The following is a 21,157-nucleotide window of genomic DNA, read 5'->3' as shown; positions in this document are numbered from 1 at the left end:
ATATTGATGGAGATAGGAGCCATACAGATAGGTAGGTAGTTGCAGAGTGAGTCTTTGTCTGTCTGTGGTGTGGACTTTTTTGTTACTGCAGTCCAAGTAGGCATTCCTGTTTGGGGAAGAGCTTAAACATATGCTTACCTTTTAAGCACATGCTTAAATTCAGATCCTCAAAGGTATTAGGCTCCTAATTTGCTTTGAACTCCATGCAAGTGAGAAGACTAAATACCTTTTTGAAGACCCGGGCTCCTTGTGGGGTTTTTAAAGGTTTTTCTGAACAGGAATCATCCGAAACGCATGCTGAAGAGTTTTCCTCAAGCAGAGACTTAAATAATGAGTGTATCTTCCTTGGAAGCTCATCTTGAGTCTTTGTGCTTATATCATCCTATGGGTAGCAGCTTTTTAAATGGTTCCCCTCAGTGTGGCGATGTTTAATAGGACTGGCGTTGGAGTAAGACTAGATGCAACTAGCAAAATGGGATTAGTGCTATAGAAACGAGACAGTTAAACATAACATTAAACTGATCCTGAGGGTTGGTCTCTGCTCGGACCAGGCGCCCGTTAACCAATTACATCCCTACTAGAAACACAAGACCCAGAATTCCAGAGTCGTCTTGCTTGTTTCCTGTTGGGGATTCTGTTGGCTAAAATGGTTTTAACTTCCTTAGCACATCAGCCTCCTTTTCAGATTAGGGCGGGATTATGCAAAAAGGAGTAACAGTTGGTTTGATAGACATACTAGTCATCCAATGAAGTAAGGAAAAGCCAGCCCCATCACTTCCCTGTTACCCCCCTGTTTCATGCAAGTGTATCAAGGGAAAAGTAGTTCCCACAGGAGAGTTGTGTGACTAAAAGAAAAGGGAAGTGGCCAGGGAAATTTATAAAAGGGACAGGAAGCACCCATAGGACAGCCTTTCCATTAAGCCGTGAACTTCATTCAGAATTGACAGTGCCCCCATATAACGAACATCCAAGTTACCCACAGAAGAGCTATATCTTAGAATCATAGAATACTAGAACTGGAAGGGACCTCGAGAGGTCATCAGGCCTTGGAATGGATGCATGTAGTGACCATTCGAGGTGATTGGAAAATAGCATTTTATTTGAAAAATTTCAAGAAGAACTCTACTTTGATTTCCAGAACTTGAAATGTTTCCAATCCCTTTTCCCTCAACCTCCCCCCCCCCCAAAAAAAAACCCTCTCAATTTTTGTTGAAATTCCAGAAAATTCAGCTACACTTTGTTTCAGATTAAAGACTGTATTTGTGAACAGTATATTCCTTGTCCTCACAGTAACACATTCTAGTAATGTTTGGAAGCTTTCCCAAAGGAACTTTTTTGGGGATCTCACATGCTATGAATGGAAGAACTGCTCTTCGGTGCTTGTGACCTGTCTACCGGTCTATTAAACAGCTAGTTCTTTCGCCTACCATGTCCTCATTTAATAATATCCCTTCTTTCAAAAGTTCCCTCGTTCAAAACATGTATTGGATGTACCACTCCCAACCTTTGCTGTACGTGCTGCTTAAGAATACATTCTCTGAATAATTGCTCACAGGTGCAAAGAAACGGTAATGTAGCCTCTGTAGCTAAAAATGTAATTTAGGTATAAACATGCCCCCATCACACTGATCTAGGAGGCTGGATTAGGTAGCAAATGTTGGATTTTTTTTAACTGTCAGCAATACTTCTTTCCTGAATAAGATCAATAGTGTGTGTTCATAAACCATTCAATGCAAACATTAAAAAAAAGCCTAGGGATATTAATGCCCAATTGTTTCCATAACAAGACTCGTCTGTTGACCATGATTAATAGAAGAGAAAGCGAACTTCAGAAACATGAATCTTAAACTGATGGAAAATATCTAAGCTATATCAGCTGCTCTGCTCCTTACTGATATTCAGAGCAGCTATTTTCTCCTTCAAATGACAGTTCTCATGGCAAGCAAATGAAGAGGTCCTCTCGCTAATTTACGTGGCGGTGAGATGGGGCAGTGGCATGAAACTGGGAAATCGGGCGGACGTGTGGCAAATAAAGCAACACAAAACAGTTGAAGTGCCTTTGCTGACGGCGTCTGCAAGTGCAGGTTAAGGTGTCCCCGTTCTAAGACGCATGCCTGAGGCATGCAATTAGCCTCTTGACATTAGCACGGTGCATGCGCTCTGGGTCGCCTGATCTGTCTTCCGATCATTGACTAAGTGCTGCAGACGTGCTAAGATTCTGTGTCGGCATGCTTGAGAGTCGGGCTTCTAATTATAGATGACCCTCCTTGTGTGGAGGTGCAGCGCGGCTGCTGTACACAGTCTCACACCGACGGCCTGGTTGCTTGCCTCCAAGTTGTGCAGTTCAGTGGCTTGCGGCTTAGCGACGCGTCAAGCCACGTTATCCTTTTTGGGAGTGATTCCGCTTCTGCGGTGCTAGTCCGGGAACAGCAGCCTGCCCTGGCCAGCGCATTTGGTGCTACTGCTTACGTTGCTATGACGTCCCTTTTTAAACTAGCTCACAAGAGACACTAGTATGGACAGTGGATTCTGTGGTTCCAATCCACGATTCTGGTGAAGTGTGAATTATAGACCCAAGTGAGGTTTATAATTCACGTTGGCAGGGAGCAGATAAGGGAGGAATACTTTCCTCTTGAAAGCCTCATCATGATTCTCACAATCTCCTAAAATGAGAACGTCAGGTTGGGCAGTACATGGCAGCAATAGAATAGCTGCTTTACCGTCTTGCAACTCGGCACGGGAGAGGCAATGCAGCTCCTGTCAGACGGGACTGGGTGGAGGGAAGGGCTAGCAATACATCCGATCTGCTACTGCCCCCTTGAGGTCTGGGGGAGATGTGACCCCACCTGACTGAGGGAGAACTTCCGCCATTTCTTCTGTTGTGGAAGATCCATTGTATTTCCCAGATCCATCCATCTTGGGAGCAAGAGGAAGTGTAGGTCACTTATTAGCTTGCCTTTGCTGCCACGTGGTGACATCAAGAAGGCAGAGGATGTTTCATGCTTATTTTGCGTCGGTCTCCACTGGAACGGTTAACGGTGATCAGAAACTCCATGTAGTCAGAGGGAAAGAACACATTCCAAATTTGGGCAACCAGGTTAAAGTATATTGAAATGGGCTGGACGTACCCAAGCCTGCAGGGCTGGAATAAATTCATCCTAGGGGACTTCACTGAAGCAGTCACGGAGGACTGGGGGAGGTCCCAGAGAATTAGAGAAGGGCAAATGTTTCTTCCCTTTTTAAAAAGTAGCAAGAGGACCTGGGGAAATATAGACCAATCGGTCTAACTTGAATACCTTGGTCTGTTCTCTTTCCAGGTATCAAACAATCCACTTATAAGCTCCTGTGTGCTTATAAGACATGGCCAGCATTGATTTGTCAAGGCCGAATCATGTGAAACATCCAAATTTCTTTATTCTATGGGGTTACTGCCTTAGTAGAAAGGGTCAACTTGGACATCTTTGTGTATTATTATATAAGGGTTTTGAGTCCCCCATGATGGTCTCAATCTAGGGGAATGAAGTCTAGATGACATTGTGAAAAATGGGCACCCAGCTGGTTGCAAGACACTACTCACAATAGTGACCAATAGCTCCCTCCCAGTTTGACAGTGTATCTAGTAGGGCCCCAACAGGACTCAGTTCTGAGTCCAATACTAGCCAATAGTTGGGGTCATGGAGTGGAAAGCATGTACATGTATAAAACTTTGTACATGATCATGCCAAACAAGGAGGGGTTGCAAGTACTTTGGAAGCCAGGGTTAGAAGTCAGAACTTCCTTAACCAATTAGAATTGGTCTGAATTAAGCAAGATGTCTTTCAAGAAGGATAAGGGCTTCCCTTAAAAAGGAAAAATCAACTCCTCAACTACAAAATGAGGAGTAACTGGCTAAGTAACAGAACTACTGAAAAGGATCTTACAGTGGATCACAAATTGAGTCATCGGTGTGATAGTTGCAAATATCGTTCCAGGCTGTAGTAACAGAGGATCATCCGTAAGGTAACTTGTCTGGTCCTCTCAGCATTGGTGAGGTCTCAGCTGGAGTACTGTGTCCAGTTCTGGGTGATATGCTTTGGGAAAGTTGTGGACAAAATTTGAGTCTCCAGATGAGAACAAGAAAAATTTTCAGAAAATTTGACCTACGAGGAAAAGTTTAGGGAAAAACAAGACATCTTAAGTCTTGAGGGAAGAAACCTAGGGATGGAGGAGAGCCTTGAAAAGTCTTCACACATGTTGACTGATCTATTGTGTTCCATTTCTGCTTCTTGTCCTACCTTCAGTCATCTGCAGCAAGAGAGAACTAGGTGAGAAGATATAGCTACAACCTCCCTGCAAGGGTAGTTAAGCTCTGAACTTGGCGGCCAGGGAAGGTTGTGGGATCCCAGTCATTGGCAGGATAAGAATACAGTGGTCAAACCATTTTGTCAGGGATAATGTAGGTTGACCATGTCCTACCTCGCTGCAGGACTTGACTTCTTGGCAACCTTTTTGGTCCAACATTTCTATAGCATCCCTGCTACTGGGGACTGTCCGCATGGGTCATTCTGAACAAACGTTTGGAAAGATCAAGATGAAGCTGACTTGTCAAAGCTGAAGCCAACCATGTGTGGTGCTGCGTTCAGTAAACATGCTTGCTGTTGGCTATATTGGACGCTAGGTAGGTAGTAAGCACATGATGAGCTAAAACTGGAGGACCACATATGTACAATACGCTGTCAAGGAGCGACTAGGAGCTTTCTTCCCCCCCCCCCCCCCCCAATATGGGGTAAAAGCGATCTGGATGAATGCATGATCGCTATGTGATTATTTGTAATACACCAGTTAGAAATGAGAAATAACATGAAAATAACTTTTGAAGTCCGAGATCTGTTAACTGGTACCTATTTATGCGTTTTGGAGGAGTTGCACAAGATATTGAGGAAATGCAATGGTGACTGGAAGAAACTAAAACTTGGATGTGTGTGTGTCTTATTGTGAGGGGATAGAGCCTCATAGGAGAGAGCCACCATCCGTTTATACCCCAGGAAAATGTAACTGGCCACTTTTTCTGTACATTTTTCCTTTAATATTTGTAACTATAATAGCTTGTGGAGGCTGGGCCGTGCTGCTGCCAAGTGGCTTTATTGCTATCTTAGGTTGTGTCTACGCTGCAGGGCTTAACTCGAAATAAGCTATGCAAATTGAGCTACGTCAATTGCGTATCTTATTTCAAAGTAGCTTATTTCGAAATTGGGCGCATCTACACAGCACTTGTTTCGAAACAGAGCATGCTTCCTCCGACTTCCCTTACTCCTCGTACAATGAGGGTTACCGGGGTTGGAGTAAGAGGTCCTCCAGCTGGACGGTATTTTGACACTATTTCGAAATAACTGCCGGCTGCGTAGACACAGACTAAGTAATTTCGGAATAGCACTAGTTATTTCAAAATAGTGTTGCTGTGTAGACATACCCTTAGTTCCCAGATAATACAAGGCTTTTGGTTTCCAATAGTGTGTTGAATTAATAAACATGAGTGTCTCAGGCCTGGGTGTGGCTTTCTTTCCACACACCACCTGTCCCTGTTTCCAGGGGACTGAGTGCCTGGTGGCTGTCCTTCCTGGGCCCAGGGAATGCAAACCCTCATGTGACCTCCTTGCAGACCGGTACTTGTGGTGTTAATGATTTATGTAACAAGATCGCATCAAGAGAACTTTGAGTCCCTTTGTCATCCTGGGTACTGTTGTTGACTGGCTGATCTCCTCTAAGACCAATGAAGATCGGAGCATCTGTACTAGTATTGTTAACTATTGGCTGCCTTAAAAGCTGTGATGCTTGGACCTTGTGGGGGCTACTGTCAAGTGGCTTTACTGCCATCTCAGTTCCCAGATAAGTGTTGGGGAAATTACTCCACTTCTCCCATGGTGCTCTGCTGTGGAGTTCTACTGGACTCCACCCCATCCTCCCTCTGTGTGGGGCATTGGAGAAGTCTTCTCTAGGAATCTGGGAATGCATCTGATCCAAGATGTTGCCTTTTCCCTTGGTTGGGCTGAGGTTACTGGGGAAGGGAGGAGAGTGTGTTGGCTCAAACTTCCACCAGATGCACTGAAGCGGTGTTGCTGCTGCAGTATATGTGTAGACATGCTCTTAGGGACCAACATTTTTCTGATCCTCAAACAATTAGACTAGAGGTGTGCAAAATACTTTTTTGATCATGGGTGATTCCCACATTTTCAGAATATTTTGGGGTTCTTTTAAACAATTTATTGAACATTTTCAGTGACTCAAAACAAAAAATGCGTCAGGTCCAAAAGTGTTTGATTCCACTGGAAATGTACTGAATTTTTAAACTGAGCGTGGAACACTTCTGGTATTTTAGAGATGAAAGGAAATTTCAAAACAAACAGGCACTTCAAACCAATTCCAATGTTTCACCGAAGAACCTGTCAAAACAGTATTAGCATCTTCAGTCTTGTTCTTAGTTTTCACAATCAACAGCTGAGCAAAGCATTTGAATGTATCAAACATTCTGGTATCGTACAAGCAGCATGGTTTGCTGGGAAAAGGTAGCTCTGCTCTCATTTAGATGTTTTTATTTCTGAGGAGAAACTGCCTTACCACCAAGAAATGGTCACTGAGGAGAAATAGGACGTAACAACAGCCCTAGGGTATGTCTAGACTACATGGCTCCGTCGACAGAGCCATGTGGATGAGGTTTCTAGACATAGGGAAATGAAGCAGCGATTTAAATAATCACCGCTCCATTTACATCAAAATGGCTGCCATGCTGTGCCCATCAGCTGTTTGGCGGCACAGCGCGGTAGTTTGGACGCTTCGCGGTTGACAAGGGAAGCCCTTGTCAACCGCCCCATTATGCCTCCTGGAATGAGGTTTAGATTGCGGCCGTGGGCATGTGCTGAGAGTATCAGCGTGGCTTCCAACGTTGAGTAGCCCCGCCTTACACCATGAGGTCCTGACCACACCACAGCTGCTAGGGATGGCAATGAATTCTCAACCTTTTAAAAAAAAAAAAAAAAAAAAATGTCTCCGCACTTGGGCGCCTACAGCCATGTTTTAGGTACCAACTTTATTCTTGGCCCATGTGATTTTAAGACCCAGGCCGGCTGATGGGGATGAGGGCCTGGAAAGGGAATTTGTCTTGGGGGCTGGTGATTCAAAGGGGCCCAGGGCTCCATCTGCTTCCACTGTTGCTACGGCGGTGACCAGAGCCCTTTAAATCGCCGCCAGAGCCCCACACCGCACGCTCCAGGCAATGCTAAGGGCTGGAGGGAAGGTGCGCTCTGGGCCGGCTGCCTTTGGCCCAGCCCCTCCTGCCTTGAGCCCCGCCCCTCCCACGAGTGTGGGGCTGGATCTCCCCACGCCTTGCCCAGGGGCTCACGCAGGCTGTCGGTTGTGCAGTTAAAATCTAAAGTCCTTAGGTGTGGAGGGCCCTCGCTTCCTTTTGCATTCGTAGGTGGGCGGCGCTCCGACTCTCTGATCCAGACAAGGTTTTACTCGGTGATGGAAGGGCTGTGCCACGGCTCTGTTGGGGGGCCACTAGGGTTGTCTTTTAGTGCCTTGTGTGGCCATGCTTTTGGCTCTCCTCCAAATGTGCGTGCGCGCCTTGACAGGGCCCCGATAGGTCTGCATACAGGTCTAGGAAGCGGAGCGGGGTGGGGAACCTTTATTCCATCAGAGGCCATTGGCCCACTGAAAAGTCATGGTCCCACACATCTCTGTGGAGGGTGCCGGGGCTTGGAGATTCCTCCACAGCGGGGTGAGCCGGTGCTTGGTGCTGGAGCCCCACAGCAGGGCACAGGTTTGGCCTCCCCTGGGTTCGAGGGTGGGGCCAGAAATGAGGGGTCCAGGGTGCAGGAGGGGACTCTGCACTGCAGCAAGGAATTGAGGTGATACAGGACCTGGGTAGGGCTAGGGATGTAGGGGGGCTCAAAGCTGGGGCAGGAATTGGGGTGTGGTCTGTGAAGGAGTTCAGGTACAAGGGGGGGTCTTGACTGGGACAGGAGTCCAGGGTTCAAGAGGGCATGAGGGGCATGGGCCCTGCCTGGATGGTACTTACCTCAGCCTGACCCTGTCAGCAGCACAGTGAAGCTAGGGCAGGCTCTGCCCCTCTCCCGAGGTGGCCAGCATGTCCGACCCCTCGGCGGAGTGACCAGGTGGCTCTGCCCAGGGCATTCTGCCGGCTCCTACAGGTGTCGCCCTCCTTACCCCCCCCCCCCCCCCAGCTCTCATTGGCCACGGTTCCCAACCAAGGGGAGCTGCAGACTTGGAATTGAGGGCAGGGGGCAGGACACGGAACTTCTCTGACTCCTGCACCTCAGGGCTTCCAGCTCACGGCACAGTGACGTGCTGCTGGACGCAGCAGGCCGGATTCAGCCTGCAGGCTGTAGGGTCCCCGCCTCTGAGGTAGAGGGTTAAAATAGAATCCCCCAGCTAGCCCAGAGACGTCTGCTGCCGTGTATCCCAGACAAACTTGGACCACGCTCTTCCCGCCGCATTCCAAGTACGTTTGGCAGCCGGTCGCGCTTTCTCTTTGAGACTCGGGTAACTTTGAAGAGCAGCAATACCTGCATGGCCAAGACAATCAGCACAGCTGTCAGGAAAGCCGACACTAATGTATCCTGAAAGAGTGATTAATGGGTTTTGACAATATCATTGCCTTGCATATTTAATCAGATTATACATCTGTTAGCAACGGTGCGCGCCCCACATCTGCAGCCGACGCCTGCGATCTGCATGCAGATCACTGCTGCCACATGAGCCTCCGGCACGATCTGTCAGTCTTCTGTTGACCTTCTAATTGGCTGCCAAACTGGGATGAAACATGGCCTTTTCAGAAGGCTTGTGTGTAACACTCCAAAGGGGGTCTAGACGCCTGTTTGATGCATGTCCCTCCAATCCCCACAGGGAGCTAAGACTACGCTCCTCCTCAGACAGGCTAACTAAAATATTTCCTCACAAGTTGAAGGATTTCTCACTGGTTAGGGCTCTGGTCTAGGGCTCAGACCTCCATTCAAGTTCCTGCTTCACCAGACTCCTTGTGTGACTATGGGCAAGTAAGTCTCCGTGCCTCAGCTCCCCATCTTTAAAATGGGGATAACAGCACCCCCCCCATCTCATGAGGAATGTGAGGGCTACATATTCGGTGTGAGGTACTCAAACTCTACAGGAATGTCAACCTGTGGAACTCCTTGCCGGAAGATGTTGTGAAGACCAGGACTTTAACAGGGTTAAAAAAAAAAAGCTAGATAGATTCATGGAGGTTAGATCCATCAATGGCTATTGGCCAGGATGGGTAGGAACGGTGTCCCTAGCCTCTGTTTGTCTGGAAATGGATGACCGGGGAGGGATCACATGATGATTCCCTGTTCTGTTCACTCCCTCTGGAGTATCTGGCATTGGCCACTGTCAGAAAACCCGATACTGGGCTAGAAGAACCTTTGGTCTGGCCCAGTGTGACCGTTCTTAATGGGAGCCACATTTTTTTGTCGGTACTTTGCTCCTGAGGCAATGTAGGTGCACACCACCCCTTACTGAGGGCTGACACAGTTAGGAGGGAGACAACAAAACAGGGATGCCAGGACTTAGCTGGAGTGGGAGCAACAGGTGGGATTAATATTCATAGTAGGGGGCATAATTTGGTGATATGGGACCAGATCTTCAGCTGCTCCATAGCGGGTCACTCCTCTGAAGGTCACCAAGCTCTACTGATTTACACCTGTTAAGGATCTGGCCTCTTGTTTGATGTTGAGTAGCTAGTCAAGAAACTTTAGGCTTTAACTTCCCAGTCGGAATTCTTATCCAAGTGGCTGATTGGTTAGGAACATTTGCTTGGCGTTTTCAGGCTGTCCTGCCCCGCATTGAGGAGGGAGAGGTGGCTGCACCCCACGTAGGCCGAAATTTTCAAGCTGAAGTTAGACACCTAAATGTAGTGTCTGAATTTATTTTCACAGCTCTGCATGCAGCTGCTCCTCCTGGAGTCAGTTGGGCCCGGATCCACAAAGGTATTCAGACCCCCGACTTCCATTGGAATCACGGGACCGTAGGTGCCTACCTACTCGTTTGAATCTGGGCCTTATCGCTTACTCTTCTGGTCCAGGCGAAGGCCTCAACATCTCTGCTGGGAGTCCGTGGGCAGGGAAGGCAAGGCTGGTGCCAGCTGCAGTGTCCATGAGATTAGACACAGCCTCAGGCTAGAAGTCCAGAAGGGCCTAATGGGGAGATCTAGTGCGACCTGCACCCCGCCGGCTCCAGAATCCCACCTGTGCCTGTGACCTCCCTCTGCTTGACTGAATTCCTCAGTCATGATTTCAGGCCTTCAAGTCACAGCAAAGCTACTGTAGGCACGAGCTTCAGTCCACAAGATGTGCAGCTACGGCCTTGCATCTGCCCCAGGGGCAACTAAGACCCATGGGGGTACCATGGGACTGGGAGCGCGACTGTGAAGGACAGTTTTAAGGGCACCATGAGCAAAGAATCATGCTCTCCCTCTTAGGCTGCATGGCATCCTGTCAAAATAAGGCCCTGGAGTTCAGACAACTCATCTCAACACCACTGGGAACACAAGGAAGGCCGGCAGTTACTTGGGGCCCTGGTAACCCTCTCCCATACCCTGCCAGGCTATGCCCATGACACCCAGAACTTGAGAACGCCCAAGATACTATTTCTGGGTGACTGCAATGTAAACTTCATTGCTTAGAGCCGGTAATGCACAAGAACGCAAAACGTAGAGACAAGTCAGGCTCCACCCTCCGGCACACCGACCTAGCTCCTCCTCCTGTCGATTGGCTGCCTGCAGCATTCACAGCCTGCTTCCCTACAGCGTCCCGTTTGCAAGATGGACCAGGAAAGCCCGTACAAAGTAAAGCCGCCATTTGTAATGTTAACAGGTTCCCGCACGGTATGGGCAGGACGATCAGAAGAGAAAATGTGCCCCATACACCAGACAGATGGCTGGTTGAGGATGCCGGTATTGGAAAGGTCTCTTTGGGGTCTCGTGGCCTTCCCACAGCAAGGTCTGCCTTTTGCGTCTCCGGTAGAGTTTTGAGATTGGTGCATTCTCTAAGGCAGGTGAGCTGGCACTGATCTCTTTCTGAGAGCCAGCGAGCTATTTCCCGCTAGAGCTGTCCCACCTACCCCCAGCAAGGAAGTCCCTGTGGATCCCAGGACAAGTGACACTTGAGGGTTTTCAAAAGGAAGTGAGAATCTCAGCCACTCCGTCGGTGCCTACGGGCCCTGCTCGCCTTGTGCTGGTGGGAAAAGATTTTTTTCTTCCTCCCAGGAGACATGTAGAGGAGAGGCGGACTGAAGTGAGACACAGATGCAGGCCGGCAATACAACAGGCCTAAGAGGCGTGAAGAAGGTGGATCGTGAAGCACTACCCCCACGCCAGCTATTCCTGCAGGGGCAATGTTTGTGTTTGTAATTCAGCCTGGTATGGAGAACGCTGATTCACCAGCTGCAATAAAAGATCTTGTCCGATAACACGCTATTTTAGGAAGGGGTGGGGGAAGAACCCTCCACTGCCTGCAGAATACAAATCAGTGAGACAGACTGCAAGCTAAACTCTGCTTCTTTAAATCAGGTTCAGCATATCCAGAGTGGGTCTTCACTGTGTCTGCTAGGGGAGGCAGGATGACCGGAAGATCACCCTTGGGTGGGGAAAGAGAGGGGTTGGCTCAGGGATTCCTTGTGCTCCCTCTGAAACCCCAGCTTTCTGTGTTAGTTTGGTGTGTAGGACTCGGGCATCCCGGTGCTGGAAACTGGGCCAGAAGCAGCAAGCCTTAAAAAAAAAAAAAACAAGAGATGAAAATGTCATCCAGCTCGGCTTCTAGTGCTCCTTCCGTGGCACAGCTCCCATTAGGCAAAGCTACCTCTCACGGCCACAATCGATCCCACAGACCTGAGCGGGTCCCAAACTTTTCGACACAACTTCCTGCCATTACACGGGAGTGTACCCGTTGGAACAAAGTTTTAATTTGACACACTACCTAGAAGAGCCTATAGCAGGTTGGCCAACCCAAAGAAAAAATTGCGGCTCCCGCACCGGCGGCTCTGAAAGAGGCAGAGCTGGAGTCACAAAGTCCCATGCAGACTTCAAAATGGCCACCTTCAAAGGGCAATGCCTGCTCTGCTCTTAAAAGGGCAACAGCTGGGAATGCTTTTTTTTTTTCTCCCCTCCCCCCAATCCCACCCCCTCAACTTTTTTCCCCTTTGCTCTTTGTGCTGCACAGCTGGTACCCAAGTTGCAAATGGTCGATTTACAACTGTTCGCATTTATGACCAAACCTCCCATTAAGTGGTTGTAAAAGGAGGTCCCCAAGTTACGAACATGACCTGTGCTTACGAAAAGCACGGTTGCAATGTAACTCAGTGGGATCTGTCTTACGAACATTTCGAGTTACGGACCAAACACTTGGTCTATAACTCGTTCGTAACTTGGGGACCAGCTGTATCCACCGCCATTATTCTGGCTCTTTGTCTGTAACAAGTTGGCCACCCCTTCCCTATAAGATCATGGTTAGGGCAGGGCTGGGCAAGATGCGGCCCATCGAATGCTTTGAGCCGCCCGCGGGCTGCCTCTGGCCGTTTTCTATTTATATCCTGCTACCCTTGCCACTGAATTTCCAGACGGTGGCTCAGGCATCAGGACCCTATATAAATGGTTCATGGCTCCTGGACACAGCACTACCTGGGCGGGGGCCGAAGCCGTAAGCCTGGTCAGACTTTCTAGTCTCAATTGTTTTTATAGTAAGTCAGTTTCATTCTGCATCGGAACAAAAACCCGTTCTGAAACCTTCGTTCTATTTCATGACCATTTCTTGTTTGCTAGCCAGCCCTCCCGGCGCCAAAGCCTGTAAAATAGAACTCTACCATCCTCCTAGCTCAGCCTCTCCTTTTGTTTCTTTGGAACGAATTAGCATTCTTGGTGTGTGATAGCTTAATCCCACGCACAACTTCTAAACAGTAAAGTGCCGTCCACCCACAGAGGTAGTGGAAATCCCTCCGGGATCATGCAGTAGGACTAAAAATGCTGCTTTCTGCTGGAACACTTGACTTTTCAATGGCTAGCACTCTAGAAACAGAACCCGAAAAATGAAATCCACGGACAATGGGACATTTATAATTTCCCAGACGCAGTGGTCACAAGTAGCAGAAGGCAACCAAGCCACCGGCTGGCACAAATTAGCATAAATTATTTTAATATCAAGGAAGATCAGCGTCTGTTAACCTGACTGCATCAGGTCTTTTGACTAGACAAGCAATTTTCATACCTCCAACCATGCTGCTTCCGTTGCTTGGGCAAATGTTTTGTTTTTTTTAATGTAAAGTGCTCTGGTTATAGAGAATGAATGGATATCACATCCTATCCAATATTAGAGGGCTAGGATATTGGTGGCATTCGCACGAAGGAAGCTACTTTCATAATAAGCCTAATAGAAGGGACAATCAGAGATCTTGTCCAAGGGCCTCAAAGCAGCTGTTCTGCGTGCTATCTCCCCCATTTTCATTGCTTTTGGCCTGCTGTTCAGTGGAGGCCAGGAATCACGTCACATTTCATGAGCTCCCGCAATGGCTCACCTGGCCATTCCTCTTTAATAGACCTGCTGTGAAACTCCAGGCCGGAGTGAATTGTTGGGGTTGATGTGGTGTTGAAGAAATAGGGCTGGCTATCCTTTGTCGTGTGCTTTTTTAAAAAAAAAAAATTTAGCTGCAGCTTTGGCGTGACTGCTAGTAACGATCTCCTTAATGGGGCGGGAATTTTAAAAACATCCCGCATTGGCCTAAATCAGCTCTCAGTGAAATCCACGGTAAAGCTCTTGTTGATTTGAGTGGGTGAAGAGGTTGGCCAGACTAGGGCAAAGGGTTTAGGTGTGGGAGAGGGTGTGGGTTCTGGGCTGGAATGGGGGGCTGGGTGTGGAGGGGGTGTGGGTTCTAGGCTAGGCTAGGGAGCTGGGTGTGGGTTCTGTGCTGGAAAGGGGGGGCCGAGTGTGGGAGGGGGTGTAGGTTCTGGGCTTGGGGAAGGGGGCTGGGTGTAGGGTGTGGGTTCTAGGCTGGAATGGGGGGGTTGGGTGTGGGGTGCAGGTTCTGAGCTGGGGTGGGGGGCTGGGTGTGGGGTGCGAGTTCTGGGCTGGGGCAGGGATCTGTGGCTAAGTGACACCTGCACTAAGATAAGGAGACTGTCAAATCAAGGACTTGACACTGGCTCTAAATTCTAGGCTATTGTCTAACCACTGGGTCCTACTGCCTAGATCTAGCTGAAGAGGAAAAGTTGAAAGTCGAGATGACCCTGTTTAATTATATCCCTTACTGCCCCCATCCTCACATGGATGGCATTTGCTGAAATGTGCAGTCAATGACGCTCCTGACAGCCACGGTACTGAAAGCTGCCAGCTGGTGAGCAGCAACATGATGTTAACAGAACACGACAAATGCCTCTCGTGATTTTCTTGGCCTTACTGGCAACTGACTTACTGGTGGGGGGATTTTTAAGTCTAAAGACCAGGTAGAACTGGAAAAGGTGTCTTGATTATTGTTCTTTTAGCAGTATTCTGTTGTCCACTTCTCAGTACTTCCGTTCTTGACGGAATAAGTGAAAAAATTATGTACCCATTTTTCCATTAGCCAATTACACCAAAACACCCTATCATTTTCCAACTGAAAAGGAGACCTGGCTCATGCCCACAACAAAAACTCACCAGCCTCTATATTTTTGCAAATTTTTAAATAAGTGGAATCATATGTTTGGGGTTTGTTTTTTAAATAGATGTTAAGGCAAGAAGGAATTCTTATGCTCTGGACCTTCATTTCTTCCTTTCTGCTATGAATGGTTTATGTTCTCACCAGAAAGAGCCAAGCTGACCATTAAACCAGCACAAAGTCTCTCTCTCGGCTGACAAATATCTCTTCCATGAGAATATGAAAAGTCTACTGCATGGCTTGATCTGGAGTCTCACCTTTTACACTGGCCGCGATGGCTCATAACTTCAAATAAGACACAGTTGGAAATGGAGAGAACGGGAGATGTTTGTAAACAGGAAGGTCCCCTCTTCATGCCGTAGCTGGCTTCTCCTTGTCCCTCGCTGGCTTCTCCATAAAACATGGATCTCTGATTAGTCCTACGAGATGGCTCACCAAATGGAAAGACATATTTTGCAGTGGTTTCTGGGCACTGATTTAGAATCAGCAAACAATGCCTTTCCACACTCTGTTTCGAAGCAGAAAGAAATGAGGAGCAAAGACAGTCACCACCATGACTAAATAATTCAATGGCTGCCGATAGCAAGCTGCGGCATGTCCTTTTAGGTGCTAGGATGTTCTAGAGGCAAAGTAAATGGGCTTTGTGGATACCTTTCATTATTTTACTGGTAGATCGTGGCAAATACTGCCAACAAAAGTGAACAGAAGAACTGCAGGATTGTCACACTGTCTCGCAAAATGTCTTGAGTCCATGTGAAGCACTGAAAGCGGCTATAAGAAAGGTTGAGGGCTTTCTTTGTTGAGAATATCCCCAGGTTAAATCATTGGGCAGTTCTATTGGCCTTTCCCAACCATTTTTTACGTTTTCTGCCATTTTGATGTCATGAATTGCACCTGTGTGGTGCGCAACTATGTAAGGCAATATATCTCTTGCATGTCTAGAGGCCTTGACCATTGTGATGTCAGTTAACTCAACCAATCACTAGCCTTGCTCTACAGCTGATTTATAGGCACCGGCTTAATTGGTTGTCTGAAAGACTACCCAGCTGGTGGATCACTTGATCCCTCTGCCACATCATGGTCTTTTGGCTACTAGTTAATTTATAATTCAAGTTAAGACTCAGAAAATCTGGATTCAGTTTGATGGGCAAATCATTTAATTGGAGTGCCTCCATTTCATGTTCTGAGAAATGGGATTAATCATCCTTATTTTCTCTACCGGTCATCCTTTTCGATTGTAAGCCATGACCCCATCCATGTCTCTTACTATGCGCTGTTCCGGGGGGTTAATACTATATGGCCCATATCTCAGCTGTGACATCTGTAATATGTACAGCCCAAAATGTCTTTCAATGGCTTCTGGTTTTTGAACATGGGCTTGGATTGTGTCATACTCCCCTTGTACAGTAAAACCTGTGTTATCCGGCATGCTCGGGGATTAGGGCATTCTGGTTATCTAAAAATTCCAATTATCTGAAGGTCCCATCAACCTTGGAAAAACCAATGGACAATAATAGTAAAACTCAAGTTTTTAATATTGGTAGTTTTTTAGCGTGAGGCAGTTAATCTCCCATTTCTATTTTGAGTTCAAGATGATTAGTACTTCTTAAATAAAAAATTAAGCCAATCATGGTAAACCAAGCCAGGCCTGTGCGCTTGAAGATGTGACAGTATTGTGTCTGGGGGCAACAAAGTTTTCTGGTTAACAGTGTGCCGTATAACACAGGTTTCACTGTATTCACATTCCACAATGTGAGCGTCATTAATGGGAGTGGCATGTGCTTGGAGGATAAAGTAACCGAGGAAGGGTCACAGAACCAGTGGGTTTAAAGTGCATCCTGAAGACTAGGCGGGGAAATTTCATGTTAAATTTGCTTACGCTGAGTGTTCCTGTTATCAATCTGACTGCAAGAGGGTCACTAATCCAGGCCGGGAACAGAGATGAGCCATGGGACTTTTGGGCAATCACCCTGCTTGCATTTTTAATGTGAAGCCCAGCACCAGCAGCAAATTTGGATCAGAACCAAATGCCAGCTTGAGAATTATTGGCAGAGGTTATTTCAGGGAGCCAAGTTAAATGGACAATTCACAAATGGGGGAGGGAGAGTAAATTGATCAAATAAATTCTCAGTGGTGAATTCTTTGCCCAGCTGTAATTACGACCCACCTTGCTTTAGCCTAGTGCTTGGTGATCGCGGAATGCCCTCTCGTATTTCATAAGGCTTAAAGGCCTCCTGCATAAGCATGGTAGGAAATGGAAAAGACACTCATTGAATTCCAGAGGTGACTGAATTGCAGCCACCTCTGGAAACTCCCTTCGGCCCTTTCATTCCTGGGGGTCACCTACCCTCAGAACTCTTCAGAGAACAGACGTTGTTGCCGTATGCTGGGGCTGGCACTGCAGTGGCCGTGAGGAGCTTGAGGCTGGGGGCAGCTGAGGGATTAGGGAAGGAGCTGAGGGATTATCCACCCATGCTCACCGCACTGCCCAGGAGTTGGGTTAGCTCTTCCCAGCGAGGCTGTGGTATCTCCGCTCCCCGGAGGGAACTCGGGGCAGGACTGAAGGGTCCAATGGGCCAAATGTGACCCAGTTTGCACCCCCCCCCAAATCTACTCTGACCTCTTGCCCCCCCCCCCCGATCACAGACCGCCTCCTCGGGCCCAGCCTCTTACAGTACATATTCATGCCTTAGGCCAAACCATCCGTCCCACCTTGAGGCCTGTTGAGTTCCCTTCCCAGGGCTGAAGAAGACCTCAGTGTGGCTCACAAGCTCACCCCTCTCACCAACTGGGGTTGGCCCAATGAAAGATTTAACTCATGGGCCTATCTAGCATGTTAGCGCCGGCATAGCCAGCTGGATTTGAAGACCTCGAGAGATAGTCTCCCCTGTTTCTTGTGAGTTTGTACGAGCAGTCAACCACCTTTGCTGTTAAAAATGGTGCCTTATTTCTCTGTCTGGCTTCAGCATCCAGCCACTGGTGCTTGTTCTGCCTTGCCTCGTTAGCTTAAAGAGGCCATTAGTCCTCGGCTACTTCCCCCCAATGATGGTGGTTCTACCAAGTCATTTCTTGGTCTTTTTGCTATGCTACACAGATTGAGATGTTCAAGGCATTTTTCTCCAGCTGTGACTCTTTTCTGCACTCTCCTGTTCTTCTAAAAATGGGAACAGCAAAACTGGGAAGCCGTATTCTGTGTTATACATGCTCCAGGTCAGCGTGAGATACAGCTCTCTGCCAATGGTATTGGTGGAGCCCCATTGCAAAAATCTCTTTTAAAACCACATCCTAAATTCTTTGGTGCAGGATCTGTCTTCTTTTTTGACCAACAGACTCACAACTATGAAGCAAGAAAGGATGGATCAAGGCATGAGACAAATACTGAGACATGATTCATTTCCTGTCTCTGCCTCAGACTTCCTGTATGACCTGTACCAGGTCACTTATGCCCAGAATCCCAATAGGCACATAATACCCATTGGAGGATCTGAGCCTTAGTTTCTCTGGGCCTTAGTTTCCCATTTAAAAAATGAAAACAGCAATGTTTCCCTTTTTTCATACTCATTGTCTATTTGAATGATAAGCAAGGGATTTTTCACTTACTATGTATAAAGATAGCAAGCAGCGAAAATAGGGCCCAGATCTCGGTCCTGGCCTTTGAGTGTTTTTGTCATACACTTACGAGCCAAAGCAAGGCATTGTTGGAAGTAGTAATTATCTGGGCTCTCCATGGAATATTCATGCTTCGATTGGTTTAGCAGAAGGATGAAACGTGCTTTCCATGGAAAGCCCAAAATGTTTTCAAAAGAGCGAGAGTCGAGGGAGAAAAAACCGGACTTGGTTCCGCTTAAATTGTGTTCAGAAGAGAAAGAAACAAGAGCAGTTTCCGGGGAGTCCTGTTTATTCCCGTGCTGGAAGAGAGGATGCAGTACATGAGAGGTCAGACTAATGGCTGATCTTCTGAACAGAGCATCCTCAGAGGGAAATTAAAGACACAGACATGGGAAAGGCCTCCTGCTGGTGCCCGGCTGAGCCTGTTGCTGAGATTTTTATTAGCTGTATTGGAAATTCTACCCCCCACCGGTCACACAACCCCACCCATCTTCAGCCTTTTATGATGCTTTTAGGGCCTAATCCAGGCCCGTTCCAGGCAAAGGGAATCTTTCCCTCGACTGCAGTGCATGTTGCGTTGGAGCTCTGCTCGTGTACGGAACAATGGCGACAGCTGACTGTCTGGCTTGATCGATCTCCATGACAGCCTGAGCCCTTTGTGAGTTTCTGGTGGGATTGTGTGTGGTGGGTTGTGCGTGTGTGTGTGTGGGGGGGGGGGTGATTTTTTTTTAGGTGCATTTCTCTCCAGCCTAGTCTTGGAATCCATTTTGCCAGCTGTGTGACCTGGACCTGGATGAAGGTTCCAATAAATTAATGGAGACTTTCTTGCTCCTCATTCCATTGCCCCTCTCCATTGATTTCACCCTTGTTCACTACTTCAAGTTCAAGTTTCTGGACCTCACCTTCAAGGCCCGTCACAGCCTGGCCTCTCCCTGCAGATCTGTTTGTTCCTTATCACGTTGGCCCACCACTCTGGCCCACTTCTCTGCTTCTTCCAGAACTGTCTTTGCATTTCAAAATGATTGAAAACATAAGCCAGTTTACCCACAGGAAAGCTACCCATTGGGTGGACACTCACGACTGAATAGACGCAAAAAAAGTCAATGCAAGATTCAATCCATGTCTCTCCCTTCTCTAGGAACAAATAAGCATGCTCATATCAGGCTTTTAAATCTGGTCCAATGCATACTCTCATGGAGTAAACTCTACCACAGTGTGCGCTCTGCTACTAAGGCAGCAAAGTAATTCTGAGACCGGCAAGGTAACGTCTATTTGCTGCAATACAAAGGCGTACATGGAAAATCGATAGCGGAATACGTGTGTGGAAGTACTAACACCCGATTTATGTCAGAGAAAATGACTCTAAACTGTAGGCACAATATTCAGACCAATCAGAATTGAAAATGGGGATGCCTCCCAGCTATTGAAATGCACAGTCCATATTGATACCTCGTTCAGCTGATTGTTGCGTGTCTGACACACACCCGGAGAAATAAATTGCGGTGTCCAAAAGTTACTGAAGTACTGCCAGTAGAAAACTGACGTGGCAAACACATAGAACACTTTTAGCTGCAGTGATATCTTACTGGGTGTCTCATGGCCAGAAAAACCAAAACATTAGGGCAGACAACCCAAGCAAACTGTGCTAGAACAGCTTAGAAAAGTGATGAAGAGACATCTGCCATGGACCGATCAGACCCAGGAGCCAGTATACATTTTAAATGATTCAGAATTAAATAGTTAGCAACATACCTCTACCAGGGGAGCATCTGAATGCCAAGTTTGTCGATGCTGCATGGGGAGCCTGGAAGAATGGAGTCCTCGAATGAGCCACAGAATCAGTGCGACATGGGAAGCAGGAGGAAAGTGTCTCTCGGCTGCAGCCTGGAAGGAAGGCCGTGATATTTTACTTATCGCCTCATGCCTGGAACCCCAAGAGGAGAATCCCACCCGGAACGCTCCCGGGCTGTTGAGCTGGGTGTGTGCGCCGGGACTATTGAATTGCGGATATTAAGGGCATGGAGTAGGCCAACCGCAACCAGTGCGCCGCCCTCCCTGAAGTCTGGCCTCGGCATTACGGTGAATCTGCCCCAAGCTGCTCAAACCTGACGAGCAGGAAGCGAGGCCCAAAGGCTTGGTAGGTGATTCCGGTAGCACCTTGTCTCCCTCGGGGAAACAGATTGCTGCAGCCATAGGACCAGCCCCTCCAAACCTCCTCTGAGTGTCTCAAGGTTCCTCCTTCCTCGGTTTTGGGGCTTTTCCCCCGCCCCATTCAGATTCCCTCGGGCCAGGTAGGCTCGCACCCTCCTAGTGGGTAAGGCAGCCCCAGTGTGTCCCCTCCCCCAGGGTCCGAACAAGGGTGATGGGCGGAGGCATGAAAGGACTGCTCCCCAAAGGTGCTGCGTCCCTGGGTTACCTCCTACCTGCTCCCAAAGGGCAAAGCGAAGACATTAAACAAAATAATGAGGCCAAGGTGAAGCGCAGACTTTCAGAGCGTCAAGCCCCCATTTTTCCTTCAGCTGGTCCAGTAGAGTCCCAGTCGCCAGGGGTCCCCTTCTACGGGGTTGGGGGGATAAGATCTATTTCCCTCCCCCTCCGGCTGAGCTGTTCTGTTCTTGCCCACCTCCTCCAGCTCTCCCTGCCTTACAGGAAGGCCCGAACAAGCCCTTTAACCCCTTCTTTTCCAGCCACGGGTTTGTACGCCCAGTCCCATTTTGCTCATGGGGCCTAGTTTCCTCTCGAGCGCAAGCCATAGAACCTCATCTCTGTAGCCCAATAGCATCTGGGGAGAGGCACAGAGAGGGGAAGGGGCTTTCCTGGGGTCACTGCACAGGTTGGGGAAGAGCTGGGAATA

General features: G+C 48.0%; 1 long non-coding RNA gene across 2 annotated transcripts in view; it reads left to right on the top strand.

Annotated features, from left to right (window-relative positions):
• LOC142829391 (uncharacterized) overlaps positions 1–21,157 on the top strand; it is an 88,364-nt gene that overhangs the window by 16,363 nt on the left and 50,844 nt on the right. Inside the window, exon 3 of one of the 2 annotated variants that reach the window (XR_012903782.2) lies at positions 9,948–12,055. The exons of the other annotated variant lie outside the window; for it this stretch is intronic. This is a non-coding gene — a long non-coding RNA (uncharacterized LOC142829391). Of the gene's footprint in view, positions 1–9,947; positions 12,056–21,157 lie in introns of those variants that run through there. 2 annotated transcript variants of the gene reach the window in all.

Source organism: Pelodiscus sinensis, chromosome 4, assembly GCF_052426305.1.
Source record: "Pelodiscus sinensis isolate ZL-2025 chromosome 4, ASM5242630v1, whole genome shotgun sequence".
Taxonomy (NCBI): Eukaryota; Metazoa; Chordata; order Testudines; family Trionychidae; genus Pelodiscus; species Pelodiscus sinensis.
This window is presented reverse-complemented; position numbering and strand designations above follow the sequence as displayed.